Source organism: Phyllostomus hastatus, unplaced genomic scaffold (genome assembly GCF_019186645.2).
Source record: "Phyllostomus hastatus isolate PE091 unplaced genomic scaffold, TTU_PhHast_1.1 phas_contig_86, whole genome shotgun sequence".
In the NCBI taxonomy this organism is placed as follows: Eukaryota; Metazoa; Chordata; class Mammalia; order Chiroptera; family Phyllostomidae; genus Phyllostomus; species Phyllostomus hastatus.
In genome coordinates, this window is record NW_025333977.1 from 33,113,943 (window position 1) to 33,131,188 (window position 17,246).

Genomic DNA, 17,246 nt, shown 5'->3' on the forward strand with positions numbered 1-17,246 from the left:
TACTGGGGACCTGGCTTGCAACCCAGGCATGTGTCCTGACTGGGAATCAAACTGGCGACCATTTGGTCTGCAGGCCAGCTCTCAATCCACTGAGGGCTGCTGGCCAAATTCTTATTTGCCTGTGATCTGATTCTTTCAGGTCTAGGCTTGTGGGCCTGCATTAATTTGCAAGGTTGAGTTATTTATGTTGTGTTATAATCTGGTCTATCAATTTCCTACACATTTTCCCCTCAAGATGAACACTAATTCAAAATGCATTAAAACCCTAAACTCAGGGAGGGGGAGGAAAGGGGGTGAAAAATGGGATTTGAGAACTGAAGGATTATCTCTTTGTATTCTGCCCCAGGGTCCTAGACCCCAAAGGTGGAAGAAAGCTGGCATTCCCACTCACTGCTCACAGCTCTCACCTCGAAAGAGAGGGAAATGGAAAGATAACACCGATAAAAACACCAGCTCCACCCGAATGACTCAAAGGAAGGTGCGCCTGAGAGTCGTGATGTTTTCCCGCAACTGCGAGGCCCGGACAGAAAATAGAACTGTCCAGCAGCCTGTCCTCGAGTGGGAGCTTCATAAATCTCCGGAAAGCCTCTGACCCTTTCTCTTTTCACTTTGGCTCTGTTTCCTTCTTTGCTGAGGGTCCCTATTTGTCAGAGCAGAAGGGAATTGCATCAGTCAGTCGTGAGTCAGACAAAACAAAAATAAGTGGACAGCCCTCCTTGAGAAGGAAAAAGTAATGGTGAGTTTTTTTTCTTTTAACTGTCCCCGACTTATTAGGCAGCACAAAGTATGTTCGAGGAAGGTGGCCAGGATTTCAGACACAGTGTGAAGGGGAACAGTTTGAGCACTGGGGGTTGGGTAGGAAAGCAAGGCTTTGGAATCAGCCTCATGGTTCTCCCTCTCCCCCTGCAGGTGAGAAGAGACACAGGGAGAGACGGAGCCCAGCAGGGTAGGGACAGCAGGTGTGAACGTGTGTGTGCGCGTGCGCGCGTGCACAGGAATGCCCACAGATGCACTGAATTAAGGAGTAAACAGAGAAAACCGTCCAGGATAAGAAAAGGTGATTGAAGTTGATCAAGAAACTACTCCGGGTAAGAATAATGACAGTAAGAACCATGTGCTACATGGTTCCATTTGCTATATGTTTACTGACTGCTGCTCTGGGCAGGGCATGTCCTGGGCTCTGAGGATTCAGCAAGAAACGAAACCAAGTTCTTGCCTTCAAGGAACTCATGCTCGTGTCGGACATGTGAGGCGAGGAACACAAGTTGCTACTGCATTTACAAACCACAGGAGGCGGTTTCTGTTCTCCCAAGCTACAAATGCGGAAATGGAGGCACAAAGAAGCTTTAAGAACTTGGCTGAGTCTCACACTAGAGCCAAGATTTGAACTCAGGTCTGTCTGAGTCCAGAGCCCCCGATTCTAAGCCCTGGAAGACGACACACTGCCCCCACTCTCGAGTTCCAAGCTGAAGCCCCACTGGCTCTGTCTTAGTTAGTACAACTCCTTGGCCATCTTTTTCTCCTTGAACCTCAGTCTATCCATCTGTGAAAAAAGGGGGGGTGTGATTGTTTGATCTCTGAAATCCCTTCCAGCTCCAGGGTTCTATTATTCTGGGGGGAAATTTTTATTGGTATTCTTCCCCCTTCCAAGTATGTCTTGTGGAGTTAAGCAGAAGCTCAGTAGACGTTCACACAGAGACAAACATCCAGAGTCCTGTTTCCCACACTGGGTTCCAAGGATTTCTTTCCAGGGATTTGGAATTTTCTATGAGAATTTATTTTTGCGAAACAGATTCCTTGAGGGTCCTCAGCTCCAGAGAGAAGCAGAGGAGGGCAAGAAAGGGGCAGGAGGGGGTGAAGAAGAAGAAGGTCTGCTGGGGGCTGAGACGCAGCTAGTCCAGGCCCAAGGCTCAGAGCCCGGGCGGGAGGTGTTGTTCAGGCTGCACCTAGAACTGGGTGAGCGTGTGGCTAGAATATTTGAAAGGGGAGGGGCCTGTTGCCAGTTGGTAACCTCCATGACTGAGCAAGGTGAGATGGGTCCCATCTCTTCACCTTAACCCCCTGACCTCACCTGGCCGGTCAACCGCTCCTAATGTGAGCTTTGTCGGACTGGAAAAGCGAGGTGGCAGCGGGAGCCTGGCCCGCCCGGTGGCTAAATGCAGCCCGGGTGCCCCTGATAAGCTTAGTCAACTTATTAAATTACACAGGAAAAATAGAGATGGAATATTAATTCCACACACTCTCCTCTCAGCCTGGGGAACCTGCCTTCCTGGGTTTCACTTTTCAAAGGCTGAAATAGATACGGAGATTTCACACTTAATTAAAGGAGAAGGGTGCTCACTTCAAGTCTTTTCAAAACCATTTTGGTTCTGAGCAGAGTGGAGCCAATGGAGACCCAGTCACCATCTGGCATGAAAGGTGTGAACTCGGAGTCTCCCTTCAGCTCTAGACATCAGATGCACAGACAAAGAGAATTAATTTCGGAGGCCCCCTTAGACGGCCCCTCCCGCTCCGGCTGTAAGTGGAGAGCCCGTGCATTGACTTGCTAGGTATTAAAAAGTGGGGTCTGAGGGGTCGCCTGCGACACAGAGCGCCAGGTGCCAGAGCTCACCCCGCAGGGCAGGTTATCTTATCATCCAGGCTGATAAAACTCGGGAAAGTCGGGCCATAAGGAACAAATATTTATAAGCCCAACACCTTTCTGTCCCTGACAGATTAGGCACAGAATGTAAGCAGGAGCAGAGGGGTGAGTTACAATCAACCTTGGTCTTTGGAGCCTGGTTTTTGATCAGAATCTTCCTAAGCTCTTCCAGTCTTGATGCGAAGGATTCAATGGCGAGTGCTCAACTGTTTAGGAGATGCTTTGACATCTATCACCTCACATGACCCTGCTGACAGCCTGGTGAGGACTGAGCCATTATTACCCCATTTTACAGTTGGGGAGACTGAAGTGCAGACAGGTTAAGTGCCCTTTCACACAGTTAGCCAGCAGGACTTGAATGCAAGTTTACTGACTGCAGAACCTATGTGCTTTCCACATGCCAATAGTGGCTTGGAGTGGTTCTCTGCTCACTCAGCTCTCCTTGGAATTAGCAGCTCCCCAGGAAGCCCCCCTGTGTTGCCCGCAGTGTCCTAGTCACAGGCCCTGCCCCCTGGCAGATGAGGCCAACCAGCATCAAGAAAGGGTAAAGGAGACAGTGACCCCAATGGAGATGGCCATGGGGTGCTCTAAGATAGCCCTTACCCCAAAATACATCCCTAAGGTTTCTACTGGGACTTGAAATTCATTCCTTTGGGTCCTCAATTTTTTTCTGTTTATCCATTCTTCTGGGAAGAGGTTATTAAAAGGTTAAACACAAATGTGTTAGAATGAGAGGCTCACCCTGGCTGGTGTGGCTCAGTGGATTGAGACTTGCCCTGTGACCCAAAATGTTGCCAGTTTAGTCCCCCGTCAGGGCACATGCCTGGGTTGCAGGCAAGATGCCCAGTTGGGGTGTGTGTGAGAGGCAACTGACTGATGTATCTCTTGCACATCGATGTTTCTCTCCTTCTCTTTCTCCCTCCCTTCCCCTCTCTCTAAAAATAAATACATAAAATATTTAGAAAAGAAAAGAATGAGAGGCTCTTGGTGTCAGTGGAGGGGTCACTGATTTCCTTTTGTGCCCAGGGAGAGGGTGCGGGGTGAACACTGGAGAAAGGGCCCTCCCTCTGGGGGCCTGGGTTTCTCCTCTGCCAAAGGTGCAGTCTAAGTAGATGGTCTTAAAGATCCTTACTGCTTGGCTCTCTCGGGCCAAATCTCCTGGGACGAGGAGTGCCTTAAGCCTTTCTCTTTCAGTCCTTAGCCATGAGAGTAGGAATGTTCTAGAGAAAGCAACTTGTAAGCTCAGAGGAGAGCAGCGAGTAGCCGGGGTCGGGAAGCAGCTGGTGCAGGAGGCTGGAGGTGAGCAAGCAGCCTGGAGCTAGGTGACAGAAGGCCGAGAGATGAGAGTCACAATATAAACAGGAACCAGATCACAAAAAGCCTTGTAAAACCAAGTCTTGGAGCTTGGGCTTTATCCCAGGAGCAACAGGGAGTCAGAAAGGATTTAAAGCAAGTAAGTGGCATGACAATATTTGTGTTTTAGAATGTTCCCTCTGGTGCGAATGTGGAGAGAAAAATGGAGGGATGGGGACAGGAGAAAGCAATGGGATGGGAAAGGCAGTGGAAGAAAGACACCGAGTGGACTTATGTATTTACTTCCCCCCTCGTCCTCTGACCTCGGCCAGCCTGGTTATGATAGCTGTATTTGTAAGAGTAACAATAATGGCTACCATTTATAGATGCTTCCTCTGTGCCAGGCGCTGTGTAGAGTGGTGTGCATACTTTGTTTCATTTAAGCCACATAATAACCCTGTGAGGTAGGAACTGATACCACCCATAGTTTACAGATAAGAAAACTAGGCTCACAGAGGGTCAGTGTCTTGCCTTAGGTCGCATCGCTGGTCCGTGGTAGCACCAGGACACAGGCGGAGGTGGGCTCATCCCAGCGCTCCTGCTTGTAACTAGCAGGTGCCCTGCCTCCTGAGATGGCTGGCACCGCACAGTGAGTGTGCACTCCCCCATGGCAGGACGGGGCCCTCCTGGCCAGCCTCCCACGGCAGAGGAGGGTGAGAGCAGGCACAGCTGGCACAAACTTGACTTGCTGTGGGTGCTCTGCAAACAACCTGCAGGCTGGTCTGGAGAGGGTGTGAGGTCTTTGGGAGGTTTAGGCTCATGGCTAGTTCTCCTTTGTGTCAGAGGGGAAATGGAGCTGGGTCTGAGGCAGGCTCTGGACCCTGCTCTTCATCCCTCCTCTCACATGTAGGGGCCTCTCAGAAGCTCTGGGGCTTCAGGAGCCACTTCTCAATCCAGAGGGGAGCCAAGAAGTCACACTCCCCAGAGGCTGGAGAACACAGAGCGAGAATGGCCACTAGCTCTCAACATGGTGCCTTTTTCTAAAGGGGGAGCAGGTCCCAGGGCTGGGGCAGGGAGGGCCGGAGGGCATGCCAAGGTGGTTAGGGCAGGGGCCGTGCTCCCAAAGGGGAGAAGAAGGCAGGTTGTCATCTCTGCTCCCCCAAAGTCACCAGAGACCCTCAAGGGGGAGCAGTGAAATTCACCCACCGGTAAGGAGTGATCAAGAGCACGGAGATTGCTTTGCCGACAGCTGAAATGCAGGCCTCTGATCCGGATCCTACCGTGGAGGGCTCGGTCACCTGGGAAAAGTCCTTCCCCTGCTCCCTGTACCTCAGTTTCCCCACTGGATGAAGTAAACACTGCACTGGAGTCTCCAGGGCCTGGATGAGACTGTGGTCCAGGCTGGCTAGTCACAGCCCTTTCCAGCCATCGGGGCCACTCTGGAACCAGGCTGGTCAGAAGCCTGCCCCTTGGGCCTCCTCCAGCCTGAGGTGGAAGGGCTCCACGCCAGCACCATGTTCCCGCCCCACTCTCCACCTCCACCCAGTAAGGACATTAGCCATCTGGGGCTGCTCTGTCAGTTGGAAGATAGGTCTAGCTTACACCTGCAGCAGGGAACACTGATTAACTTATTTTGCATCATTTTGCATTACCTGGCTCCAGGGCCTTCAGCTTGACATGCAGATTTACGTAAAAGAGACCTGACATGCAAATGAGCCAGGCCTACCACTTGTTTTAGTAACGGGGAGCGGGGAGCGCTAGTTGCATCGCTGGTTCCTCCAGCCCAGCTCTTCTTCCCACACCCCACTGGTTCTCACCACAGAGCGGTCTGTCACCCTGCGCTGCCTCTGCTCTTCCCTGAGCCGAGGCCGGGCAAGAAGTCAACCAGACTGCCAGGTCAGAAGGAAGAAGGAGGCTGGAAGCGATGCTTCCCCAGGGAGTTTCGGGCTGAGTTGCTTGTGAGAATCAGAGACAATGGAGAGATGGACAAACACACAACAAAACACGGAGAGAGAGAGGCAGATTCAGAGGGGCCGGGAGACCGGGCTGCACACAAAACAAGCACAGACAGAAAGGGCCAGGCGAATGGACAAAGAGCAGATAGAGACGGCACAGAGTCCGAGAGGGTGAAAAGCAAAGAGAAGCAGAGATGAGACAGGAGAGATGGGGACATAGGAGGGGGATGCTGACGGAGGGGGCGGAGACCAAGAAAGGAACAGATTTCAGAGTCGCTGTGGAGGAAGAGGGGAAGATATAGCAACAGCCTGGCTGTGGGGAAGAAGAGTGAGGGAGGAGCTGGTAACAATGACAGCTTGATGTTGGGGAGTTGAGAAAAGGAGTGACAGGTGGAAGCGACTGGAGAGACCTGTGAGGAGAGACCCAGGAGCTGCCCCCTTAGAAGCGCTGGTGGCGGCTTGGCTGCCACAGGCAGGCAGGATCGCCGCCACCTCCTATACCCTTGGTTGTTTCCATCCATCTGTATTCACACACACGCATGTTTCCAGACATGCACATACATAAACCACACAGGCACGCGCTGGGTAGAAGAAAGCATTCTGGAGCCATCAGGCTCTAGAAAGTAAGCTTGAGGGGTTATCTAGGACAGCATCTGTTGTAGAAGGAAGAAGGTCATCTCTTCCTCCAGGGTCCAGAGGAAAGTCCGCACGCTCGCTCCCACGCTGGCCCTGGCCCCTTCAACAGCCAACACCTCTGGTGCCTGGATGCTCCTTCCACACCTGCCCAGGCCAACCTCCCCAGGTTCCGTCCTTCCAAGGTGCTCAGTTTGAACACAAAAACAAGCAAGCAAACACGTCAAAAAAGAAAGAGGAAAACACTTCTTGTTCCCACAGCCTCTTTGGTAGGAAAGTTGACTTTGTGGAGGGAGGGAGCTGAGTGTAGCCCTGGGTGGGTGGTCTCGGAGTGCAGGGCCAAAAGGCTGGGAGAGCTTCCTGTGGCTTTTAGATAATCTCCTCTTCCCCCACACTAGAGCTCCAAGGAGGGGTCAAGCAGGAGGGGGCATTTCTTAAAACCTAAGGTGGCACTGTTGAAGTTCCCCTGGGAGATCCAATAACCCAACCTCATCATTTCACTGGAGAGGGAACTGTGACCCAGGAAGTTCCAGCCCAGAGTTAGGCTAAGGGGTGGTTCACTAAGCAACTATCATTTCTCCCAAATTGCCCTCTGGCATCGATGATCTTTCCCCTCCTTTTTTGTGATGCCTCTGCCTTGCCCACAAGTTAGAGACAGATGAACTTCACACAGATTTTGGAAGTGATGGGCATAGGCCCTTCTGTGCATTTTTCAATGATACCCCAGGGATACCTAGAGCTCAGCTTGAGTCGAGTTTACCATCTTACCACCTAGTTCCTGCCAGTGCCCCAGCAGGTAAAGCTAACTCACAGCTCAGCCCGGTGAAGGTATGTCCTGTGAGCCATAGGATTTTGCCTGGCAGGGTCTGCCTTCAGGTGGGGTCTCCAGGAAGCCAGGTCACCTCTGGGAAATGCCCTCCCTTACCCCACAAACACACATCTAGAACCGAGGGTTACTTCCTCAGACTCACATTACTGCCTGACCTTGACCTGGTCTACTTGTTTCAGCCAGAGGTCATGCAGCTCCACTCTGGCCAGCCTGAAGTGTCACCTTCATGTTAATCTCTAGTCCTGTGGGGTTTTTGTTTGTTTGTTTTGTTTTTTTACCTCCTGGAGTGAGGGATTCTTTTGAGAACATGATTAAGGCTGTAGAGGTTCTGCCTACAATGTCTATATGCACAAAGTTTTACATACGCTGTCTGGAGATTTCCGGACTCTCTGAGGCACTCAGAACAAGATAGACCACAGAGTCCTCCTGGCATCTACAGGCCTTAGGAGACCATGTCCGTGTGTGAAGCCCCAGGACCCCACCCATTTCAGAGGCAAACTGTAGCCCTGACAATGTGGCATTCTAGAACACTTCCCACAGAATATCTTCTTTCCTTATTTCTATCTCAAGATATTTCTTTCTAGGCAGCTATTTCCTTTATTTCTTTCTTCTCCTTTTTTTAAAATTGATTTTATAGAGAGTGGGAGGGAGGGGGAGGGGGAGGGGAGGGAGGGAGAGAGAGAGAGAGAGAGAAACATCAATCAGCTGCCTCCTGAACATGCCCTGACCAAGGACCAAACCTGCATCCTAGGTATGTGCCCAGACCAGGGGTTGAACCTGCAGTCCTTTGGTGTATGGGATGATGCTCCAACCAACTGAGCCACACTGGCCAGGGCAAGGCAACTCTTTCTTCCACATTGAAAGTCTGATCTAAGATACCATTTATCTCCTAGCTACACATCAAGGCAAGCTCTAATGTCACGTAACTCACAACTCATTTCTACTGTCCCTTACATTCTCATTCTCTCTCTCTACTCCCCTGCCCCAGCTCCTCCTCTCCAACAGCACCCAACTTTCAGTCCATGCCTTTGACCTCTTTTGTTGTATCTCAAGCCAGGGCTCAGCTGAGCATCAGATCCTGAGCTGGTTCCAGAGGATGAGCAGAGTAGATGCTATGCTCTCAGAGAGTTGAAAGTTGGTGAGTCTTGTTCCCTCACCAGCCAGGGGAGACCATGGATGGTCACGTACTCAGAAAAAGGACCTCTGAGGGCAAGAGTGAATGGGAGGAGCAGAGAAGCCAGAGCACAGGGATGGGGTGGGGGGAGCAACCAGAACAGGGATTCTCTCTGTAGATTCCAGCCCCTGAGCTTTATCCTGCCCCACCCACCCCCACTTCTCCTTTCCCAGGAGCTGGTGATAGAAGAGGTTGTGAACTTTAGGCTCTAGGCCTGCCTAGAGACCCTGAGAGGCCTCTGTGTGGAGGGGTAATGATGGGAAGGCTGGAATCCCTGGGGGGCCAGGGCAGGGCAGGGGCATGGGAAGTTCTGTGTGGAAGGCCCGGGACTCAGGGTGGGCTGGGGCTCAGGAGAGTGAGAGCAGGCCCCTTGCCAGAGAGGGGTCTAGCCAGCCCATGGGGTGGCCCAGGCATCTAAAGTGTCTTCAGATGGAGAAAGCTGCTCAGTCTCCCCCGGAAATCAGGAAATTGAAACCCAGACAGCTGATTATGGGGCTAGAGGAACAATTTCAGAGGAAAGATGAAAAGGATGATGGCTCAAGAGGGAGCAGAGCAGATGAGAGCGAGCTAGGTGCAGGTGCAGGCCTGAAGGGGTTGTCTGCAAAGCCCCTGCACCCTGATCCTGGCGAGGAGGGCTTCTGGGGCTGGAGGTAGGAAACTTGCTGAGGTGGAGTCCCTGGGTGAAGGTCTGAGGGAGTGAGGTCAAAGGTAGAACACCAAGGAGGCCTGAAGATCATGAGAGATCTCTGAGAAGGGAGAGCAGAGGCCAGGGATAGAGTCTAAGCCCAGATTTCCAGTCCAGGCAGGGCCATCGGAGCGGGGGCCTCGTGACGGGGGATGGGTCCTCTCAACTATTCCTCTCCTCCAGGCCTAGAAACTCCAGCCTGGAGTCTTCTGGGTAAGCAAGAAAGAAAGACAAGAAAGTGTATGGGGGGGTGGGTTATCGCTAGCAGAATGTGTCGTCGGGGTCAACCTGGGCTGGAAGGGCAGGGACAGAGGCTATTGTCCCAGGAGACCCTAGGTTGAAGGACAAAGAGAGTCCTGGGTGATATCCTTGTCCTGCTTCAGGTCTGGACAGGAGAGCCAAGGCCGGAGGACAGATGGGACTCAGGCAGAGACTCTGGTGGTTCCTCTGCTCTGCTGTCTGCTGTAGTCACACATGCGCACACACACACACACCACTCAGCCACACTTGCTCTCTCACTCTCACACACACACACACACACACACATGCTCATACGCACATATGTACTTAAACATACATTTAAATAACTTGCAGACGTATATTAGCAAAAACATTCCATCTGGGCTGGGATTTCTCTCATTGCTTTGAATTCCCCTGGGTTTGAACTTGGAAAAAAAAATAGGAAGAAGCAAAGATTTGACTAATGTTGGGTTAAGGTTTTTTTCTTACCCCTTTCTTTCTTGGTTACTGACTGCCAAGAATTTATGTTTGTAAAAGGAAAAGAATTAACTGTGTTGATTAAGAGGCAAACTCCCTGGAAGTGTTCTCTGTTTAACCCTTTGGTACTGTCTCAGCGAGACACACTGGGGTCCAGCAGAGGCCCAGAACCTTCCAGAGGGGCTGATCCTCCCCAACGGGAACTTAGGGAACTTGGCCTTCTGGTGTGTGAGTGTGTGAGTGTGTGTGTCTGTGAGCAGATGCTTGGGTAAGTGGTGTGAGAGTCTGTGTGTGAGTGTGGATACTGGGGGAGGAGTGTGTGCACGTGTGTGAGTGTGCTCACGTGGTAGTGAGCTTGGTGACTACACGTGCATGTCTCTCTACAGATATGGGGCATTATGGGAGTGTTTGCAGCCTGCTGGCTGCAGGAAAACCCCGGGAAGGTGAGGTGACCTTCATCTCGACCAAACTAGTGGGAACTGATATGGCAGGGGCCTGAGGAAGGAGGCAGAGGCACTGCGGGCGGAAAGGCTTCAGCTGAGGAGGCAGGCCCTTCCCTGATATCTAGGGGCTATTACCACAGGCCGAGCGCAGCTTAAGGCTGACCCTGGCTATTGGCCAGTGTTCTGGCATGAGAGTGGGTGGGAGGCGGGGGCCATTATTCCTCCTTCCAGCTCAGCCTGAGCACCCACCAAGTGAGTCCCACACTATTTTTTTCTTCTAAAGCTTTCCTGTCCCTTAGCTAGACATTTGAGGGACCCTCTGAGAAAAGGGGGAGCTGGAGCTGGGCTGGGGGTCTGACCAATGCATATGCATCCAACCATACAGAAGGATATATTCCTGAGCCCTCCCCTCAGCCTCATTCCTCCAGGACTTAAACAGGCTGTTTCCTCTACCTAGATGGACCTTCCACCCCTCCTTTGTTTAGCTTATTCCCATTTGTTCTTTGAGTCTTAGATGCCACCTCCTCCAGGAAGTCCTCCTCCCCCCATCACTTAGCTGTCACCCTCCTGCGTGACAGCACCCTGGCACACAGACACTTTCCACTTGATGTAATCCTTGCATCCTCTTGTCTGTCTTCCCTGCTGGAGTCTGTGCTCCTTGAGGACAGAGGTGCTGTCTCCTTTACCCTGAGTCCCCTGTGCCTAGCACCATGTCTGGCATATAGCATGGGCTCAGCCAGGATTTGGTTGCAGTCAGTCCCAGGGCATCCTAGCACAGCATCAGACAAATAGTAACCATCCACTACATGCTGAATGAATAAAAGAGTAACCAATGCATGGTAACTGTTCAAGAACATAGACAGAGTAAGCCAGTTGTGGCTGTAAAGATTGTTGAGGGTTAGATTACAGAGAAGAGACTGTGCCATCAGAGCAGGATGGAGAAGAAAGGAGGGAAACATTTACTGAGCACCTACTCTGTGCCAGCACTGATGCATCACTGCACCAGGCATCTGGGGGTCATTATTTCACTTCCTCTTCGTCTTCATCCTGTGAGGGAGGGGTACTTCCATCATTTGACATATCAGGAAATTGAGAGTAAGAGAGGTTAGGTAATTTGCCCAAGGTCACCCAGCTGGTATGGGTTAAGCTGGGATTCAAACCCAGGTTTCTCTGAGCCCAGAGCTTATGCCTCTCCCACTGTGCCATTCCCAGAGGACATGTGTTTGGGGCAGAGTTTTGAAGGATGAGAGGTACGTGGCTTTGTAGAGAAGGATCTCAAATCTAGGCAGGTGTAAGGGTTCCTGAGAAGGCTGAATGCTGGCTACCTTGTGCCATGAGCTTCCATAAGCTTCTCTGTGACCAGGGAGGGGGTGAGGAGAGAACGGGCACGCAGGCGCAGTGCAGCTGTGGAGGAAGGCCCAGAGCAGGCGGTGGCCGAGGAAGGCCTTCAGAAGGAGACCTGGAGCTCACTCTTGAAAAGGCACTGGGGAGGATTTTCAAAAGGAGCCAGTGCAGATACAGGGCTTGTTGGGTGCTTGCCTGTCGACACGTTTAATATTTTTAAAAAGTTTTTGTTTTACATTTATAGTTTGTGTTCAATATTATTGTGTATTAGTTTCAGGTGTACAGCACAGTGGCTAGACAGTCATGTACTTTACAAAGTGGTTCCCCCGATATTTCAAGCGCCCTCTGACACCGTACATAGTTATTACAATATTACTGACTATATTCTTTATACTGTACTTTACACCCCCTGGACTGTTTTGTGACTACCAACTTGTGGTTCTTTATCCCTTCACCTTGTCCGTCCTCTTCTGGGTATATTCGTAAAGAAACCCAGAACACCCACCTGAGAGAACACAAGCCCCACTGTGCTGATAGCAGCATCCGTTACCATCCCAGATACGGAAGCAGCACAGCTGCCCATCAGTGGACATCTGGATCGGAAGAGTTGTGGTACATTTACACAATGCAGTATTACTTGGCCATGAAACAGAATAAAATCTTACCATTTGCAACAGCATGGATGGACCTAGGGCGTATGATCTAAGTGAAATAAGTCAAAGAGAGACAAGTACCATATGATTTCACCGGCATGTGAAATCGTATGGTATTTGTATGGCTGGGTGAAAAACATCTCATCCTTACAACAAGGCTCCTACTTCGATCCCCAAATACTGCAGTGGAGACCCAGAAAGGTTAGGTAGCTGCCAAGGCTACAGGGCTGGTCAATTGCTGTGAGCGCCGACTCTGCTTTCACAGTCTGCGCTCATACCAAGAAGAGCGGGGGTGGCTATGGAGGACCCTCCACGTGGAGGAGTCAGCCTGAGCTGGACGGGCAGGCTAAGCCTGGGAGTGTGACCTGGACCTGGCTGGGGGGACGGGAGGGGTTAAGTTAAAGAACAGACTTAAACCCAGGCTGAGGAGTTAGGAAATCACTTGAGGCTGGGGAACACTTATGACTGGACACAGGGACCGAATCTCTGATGCTCTAAACCTTCTCCGTGCATGTGGAGAACTTGTCTCTGCTTCAGGGACCTTGGGGTTCATCAAGCCTGCCCCAGCCCCTGTGAGGGAAGCCCCAAAGGGCAATAACAGTGTGGGTTATCCCTGTGTTTCTTCCCCTGGAGAACTCTAACCTATTTCTTCTCCTCCCCCTACCTCACCTGTGCACAAAGAATCCCAGCCAGAGATAGCAAGTGGCAAGTGGGCCCTCTCCCTGGCCCTGCTCTTGTTCCTGCAGCACACCTGATGCCCCGGGGGACTGGGCCCACCTCTCCCTCTGTGGTCTCCCTCCTGTCTCCTTTCAGGACAGGCCCTCCTGGGAAGGGACTTCAGCCTCTTGGTAGCTCAGTTCTGACTTTTCCCTTATTGGTGGGGGGCTGCCACCTCCGAGCCATGCTCCTCTGTGGTCTGGGTGGGTGGGCGTCACTAGCTTATATCAGCCCATGCCTCTCTCCAAGCCGTGGGCTGATGGCAGAGGGTGACTCCCACACACTGTCCTGTCTCATAGTTGCTGTTTTTTTAAATCCTCACCTGGGGACATTTCTACCTTGCTTTTATAGAGAGAGGAAGGAAGAAAGAGAAAGAGAAACACCGATGTGAGAAAGAAACATCTATTGGGCCTTCACATAAATGATCCAAGCGGGGACTGAAACTGCAACCTGGGTATGTGCCTGACCAGGACTCAAACCTGCAAAATTTCGGTCCACAGGACGATGCTCCAACCAGCTGTGCCACACCAGCTAGGGTAAGGTCTTAGAGTTTTAATGTGGGGTTTTGTTTTTGTTTGTTTGTTTTTAAAGAGGGGTGCCTTGTATCAGAACACCAAGAGATGTTTTCTCAAAAGCCCATGCTCAAGAAACGCTTTCTACCCAGCTTTGGAGCTTCAGGCCTTGGGGGAACTGGCATCCTGGGATCCCCTTACAACTTTCCTCACGGCCACTGCAGAGTAGTCTGCAGCCATCATGTCCTCACCCGTCTCCTGCACAGGAAACCATCTAAAAACATACTCTTGAAACATCCCCTTGAACTGCCTCTTATCTTGGTTCAACACCTGTAGTCACTAAGCGTTCTCGCCTCCTCAGCCTGTGGGACACTCCTCACATCAGCCCTGTAAGGCAGGCAGCTCAGTGATTATTAGGCCCATTTTACAGATGAGGAAACTTAGGTTCCATGGTTGGTGAGACACATCAGACTCACTGTTAGGTTTCTAGGCAGTGGGACCAGAAGGTTCTGGTAGCTGAGGACCGGGGAGAGGGAGAAGGAGGGGATCTGGGCTCATGCAGCTGAAGAGATGGAGGAATTGGAGGGACGGGTGATCGCAGATCCTCTGTGCCCAGAAAGTCTCACCTTGAGTCACCTGCCTTTCCCCGGGCTAGACAGCAGAAGCCTCCCCGCTGAGCAGCGGTGAATCACTCCCTAGTATCACGGTGCTCTCAGCCAGGCCTCCCTCCAGGCTTTCGCAGGATCTCACTCAAGGTCCATTAGGCAGTATCTGTGGAGCCTTCTTGAGTAAGGCCCACATCTAAACAAGAGGAGGCATTTGACAATTATTCATGGAAAAAGTTCCCCATGAACAGCACTATAGGGGCGGTGACAATAGTAATACCCAATTACATAACAGCTCTGACAATTACCTCATGTATTTATGTGGCACCCGCTTCCAAAGACCTTTAGGCACCTTCTGGTTTATTAGGCTATTTGATCTCATAAAAGTCCCACAAGTGGGTGATGATAGTTATTATTACCATTTTATAGATGAGGAAACTGAGGCTTAGAAAGGTGTTGATTTGCTCAAGGCCTTACAACGAGAGAGTGGGGAAGTAAGCCTGGGTCTGTTCTGTTTCTTGAAGTTTCTCTAGGTGTTTCATGCAAGGGACTCTCCTTTGGTGTCTACATTCCTGTGAGGCAAGGTGTGGACTGAGGAGGTGACTGGCAGCAGGCTCAGAGAATGTTCCTGCACAAGGTCACTCAGAAACAATGAGTCAGGCACCCTTCTATTGAGGTCATTTTCCTCTTTCACTTCCCCAAACAGTTGTTGGGGAGTGAGCTTGCTTGCTGCCTATTCTCAGACCAGGAGGTGTGGGGATTTGCACAGTTGCCCCTGAAGGTTACGGCAGTAGCCATGACCTGAAAAAGAGGTCGGCAGTTGTACCCTGAGACTCCTGACCTCCTGACCTCCTGACCCTCTCGACCCCAGCCAGGTGTGGGGTCCTCACTATCTGTGTCTGTCACAGCTCTGCAATGGCTTCCTGACCTGTGTTACCATTCCCATTCAATCCTCTCCATGACTGACCTTCCTAAGGCTCTCCCCACTCTCGAGAGTCAGTGGGTTCCCATTACTTCCAGCCTCAGCTTGGCATTCAAGGCCCTACCCAAAGAGGTCCCAGACTGTCTTTCCAGCCTTGGCTCCTCTCCCTTGTCCTTCTCTACAAAACGCTGTCTTCATCCAAGACTGCAGAACTTGCCTAAACGTGCTTTGTGTTTTTCCAATTGCACTGCTGACTGTCACATCACTCCCCGGCTGGGAAAGCCACGCCCATACTTTCTGCCTGATGGATTTCTGTCCATCCTTCAAAACCTACAGTGAATGTGGCCTCCTTCATGAGGACCTCCTTGATTGCACTACCAGGAAGTGATCTCTCCCTCCTGGGATGTCTCACCCAGTATATAGTTCTCTGTTTGTTGTGGTGGTGGTATAAAACTTCGGACGTTTGCAAAGCTACAAAGACTGCAGAATTCTGCGATACCGTGTGTGTGTGTGTGTGTGTGTGTGTGTGTGTGTGTGTGTGTGTTGGTATGAAAGACAAACACGGCTAGGTAGAATACCTCAACAAAAAGAGGGGATTGAACATTTATTGGGTTTAGAATATGTCTATCATTTTTGCTCTACCAGTGACCAGAGAGCCAGCTGCCTCCCTCAGAGGACAGAGAACATTCACTATGGAGTCTATAAACACAGTTGGAGGAAGAAAGGCTGGAGAGAGGGAGGATGTGAGTGAGTGTGCATTGCTCATTTACTCTATTCCAGGCGCTGTGTCAGAGAGGAAGTCTCACATGAACACTGAGCTCACATAACCCTCACAACAGCTCTGACAGGTAGGGATTATTGCCCGCACTGTGTCGAGGGTCAGATTCCTCAGGAAACAGACTCTGAGGGGAAGGCCCTGGGTGCAGCAGGTTAACTGGGGAATACTCATGGAACAACCGCTGTCAGAGAGTCGTGGAAGCAGGATGGGTGGAGGGAGGGGCTATGCGACAGCCGGCTTGCCACAAGGCCTTGGCTGTTCCATGGGGCACACTGAAGCTTGGGGGGCCCTTTGAAGGTGTTCCCCAAACCAGGCAAGGGGCTGAGTCATTGGTCCCTGCCCCCCCATAAGGGGCATAACTGAAGCAAGACAGCTCCCTTAAGCCAAGGGCACTTCCTGGGGAGGGACAGCACCCCCTACACAGAGAACTCGGGAACTGAGAAGCGCTGCCCAGCACTTCTTAGTGCATGACAGCACACACGTAGAAGGCCTGGGGACTGACCTCAGGCTGGTCTCTGTCCTGAGACACCGTGTGGCTGTCATGTTATCTCAGGAGTCAGCCTGGTCACCCTGAGCCCCAGAAGCATCTTCAGGAAGACCACACCCAGAAAGTCCCCCATGGAAATCACCCCACGAGGAGAATGATCTCCCCTTTTCTGAGAGATCTCTGTAGATTTGATGTCAAATAACAGCAGTGAAAAGGCAGCTATTGCTGAGCTAGTTACTGATGTTTTCTGTTGCTATCTGCTTCTTACTCGCACTTTGGAAACTTTGATGGTGGAATCTAAGTGTGATATTCAAAATATTTAACAACCAGGAAAACACTGAAGGCGGTCGGAGTGCCAACATTCTGCATCCCAGCTGAACATGCATTAGATCTGGTGGGCTCTGGAGAAAAGGGGCGTGTTTCTCCCGAGTGCTGTGTGCTGGGGAAGAACCGTAGAAGGGCTTTCTTCAGAAAACAGAGCTGAGAGAGGCAGTTTTCCTGGTTCAGCTGGGCATTTCATTCGGCACCCAAGGTTGAGGTAGTAGTAATTTATGCTGTACCCTTTGCCATTTTGCGAGGACTGTGTCTTGCTCAGCTCTGTGGCCTTCCATACCCAGCACAGTAAAATTTGTTGCATGAAATCTGTGTGACTCTGGGCAAGGCACCACCCTGCTCTATACCTCAGTGTCTTCATTTATAAGATGAAAGGTTTCCAAACCCTGTTTCTCCTTGAAACAGGAGGAGCTAGTGAAGGCTCCTTAAGAGAAGGGAGGTGAGTGGGCTGGGCCCAGGGCCTCCTATGCCACTTTAACCAAAGCAACTCCCCTTGTATTTGTTTATGCTTCCATTTGGTTTCAC

The 17,246-nt window shown here is 51.2% G+C and overlaps 1 long non-coding RNA gene across 1 annotated transcript; it reads left to right on the forward strand.

Moving 5' to 3' along the window:
• The first annotated feature begins 594 nt into the window (after window positions 1-594).
• LOC123827315 lies at window positions 595-13,602 on the forward strand. Its single transcript, XR_006787213.1, has 3 exons — window positions 595-736; window positions 910-1,088; window positions 13,436-13,602. It is a non-coding gene; the product is annotated as an uncharacterized LOC123827315 (long non-coding RNA).
• The last annotated feature ends 3,644 nt before the right edge of the window (window positions 13,603-17,246 follow it).